Source organism: Triticum dicoccoides, chromosome 2A (genome assembly GCF_002162155.2).
Source record: "Triticum dicoccoides isolate Atlit2015 ecotype Zavitan chromosome 2A, WEW_v2.0, whole genome shotgun sequence".
In the NCBI taxonomy this organism is placed as follows: domain Eukaryota; kingdom Viridiplantae; phylum Streptophyta; class Magnoliopsida; order Poales; family Poaceae; genus Triticum; species Triticum dicoccoides.
In genome coordinates, this window is record NC_041382.1 from 593,994,333 (window position 1) to 593,996,396 (window position 2,064).

The window sequence follows — 2,064 nt, forward strand, 5'->3', positions numbered from 1 at the left end:
CTCAAGGTCGCTACCGGGGCCGACGACCATGGAGCGGCGGAAGCTGTCCCGATTTGGGGCGGCTACTTGTGTGAGTGATTTGGGGAACAAGATGACCCTAAACGAACATAATATTTAATTCAGTTGTGCTAAAGCACGTATAAATGTGCCCTAAGTACTCCCTCCTTTCCGGTTTATAAGGCTCACTTCAAAAATCTCACCAACCAAGGTAGATGGTGAGTGGTGGAATATCTTTTGGAGTTTGCAAAAGCACCCAAATTAATGCTCTTGTTTTCCTCAAAAAAATATATTTACCAATGCATTAATTGCAATGCATGCATGCATAAATTAAATGCATTGGTCAATTTTCTCTCAATACTTGCATGCAATGGTTTAATGCACCTTGAAATCTGAACATGTGATGGGAAACAACCAAATTGAGCCTTATAAAATGGAAAAACTAAAATTTTGAGATAAGCCCTATAAACCGGAAAGGAGGGAGTATCACACGTCTAAATCCTATGTCATTGATTTTACACTAACATTCGTGCAAGCATTTTTTTACTTTTTTATTTAGCTTGATTGAGCTACTAGATGTGCAGTAATTAAGACACATCTATTTGATTTTACGGTAGAAATTTGTGGTGCAGCTTGTGCGATACCGTGAATCTGTTCTAGGGAACCCTAAACGGGTTTTGCGGGACGGCCGAACACCGAACGAGCTCTCTCTCCGATCCAATCCCCCCACTCAGGTCACAGCTTCACACACAAACGACACACGACAGCGCGTCCACAGTTCCCCGCCCGGCGAGCGTCCTCCTTCACCGGCCTCTCTTTGCCGTCGACGCCTCGCCTTGCCTCTCCTTGCTCACCATCTCTCATCCGTGGAGCCACCTAAAGAGAACGAGCGGCCGCTCCGGCCAACGGCTAGATCTGCAGCACCATCACTCCACCAGCCCACCCCGTGATCTACCTGCTGTCGCCGGCCCTCTCTCCCTCTGCAGCACCACCGACTGAGGTGGAGTTCAACAGTGAGCACTTTCCCCCTCCATTCTTTTTCTGCAAGGTTGTATTCAAGAATTGTTCTTTGAAGTTTCTCCTGTAGCTGTAGTTCTCAGGATGATCTGCTAGTGCTACATTTAGCAAATCAAATGCAAGAAGACAGAACGAGAAAAATTGTAGGTTCCATGTCAGTGTATGTGTGTGTATCACAATTTTAGGATGGCATAACCTGCACTGCATGTCTGTTCTAGTGTTCTTACAAAGTGTTGCTGTTGTATTGTCAATTATAATTACTCGAAATTGTCAAGGAAGCAAATGTCTAGTGGTGATGAGGATTGAGGATAACCAAGTTTACCTTGCTTCCATTATTTACCCAGCTTGGTAAGCTAATTGCTTCAGTTAGTATGATTAGTAATGTCAAAACATATTTTTCATGAAAATGAATTGCATTGCTTCATGATGTTAAGTTTTTTTTCCAGATTATCCTCAATTGAAAATGAATTGCATTGTTTTATGAAAATCATTGTACTATTAGTATCACAATTTTTCATGAAAATGAATTGCATTGCTTCCATTGAGGATAACCGAGTGTTTGCTGTTTATAATTTATCGACTGCGACCGATTTTGATATTACTTGCCACATAAAACATAATTAACATAAGCTGTAAACACCAAATTGGACTCGATTAACAAGTTTTACATGCCTACGTAAAAGCAAAGACAGAATACAAAACTTTCTTGGGCTGTAACAAGTTTTTATTATATAATCACAACTCAAAACAATACAAATCAAGTAAACAACTAGCCATGACTATAAGTTTGCAACTACCAACTAGCCATGTTTTGATTTCACCGTAGGTCTGAAGACTCAAGTAGTACTCAAAGAGTATTTTCTACAACCACAGTGACACTAGTCAAGGTTCGCAACTCTGTGTACACTAGTTCCCTCAAGCTCGATGGATCAAGCTGATTCAGCCGTTTAGGTCTTCAGGAAGACACCGCTGCACCAAGTTCGGAGTTAGTGGCCGCCGCGCCACGGGCCGCTGCCGTGCAAGTGTGAGGAAGGGGGTGGGACCGGGTAG

General features: G+C 42.5%; 1 protein-coding gene across 1 annotated transcript in view; it reads left to right on the forward strand.

Moving 5' to 3' along the window:
• The first annotated feature begins 674 nt into the window (after positions 1-674).
• The window catches only part of LOC119359651 (COX assembly mitochondrial protein 2 homolog), a 3,186-nt gene continuing 1,796 nt past the window's right edge, over positions 675-2,064 (forward strand). The window contains exon 1 of the mRNA XM_037625769.1: positions 675-1,010. The gene's annotated coding sequence lies outside the window, so the exon portion shown is untranslated. The remainder of the gene's footprint in view (positions 1,011-2,064) is intronic.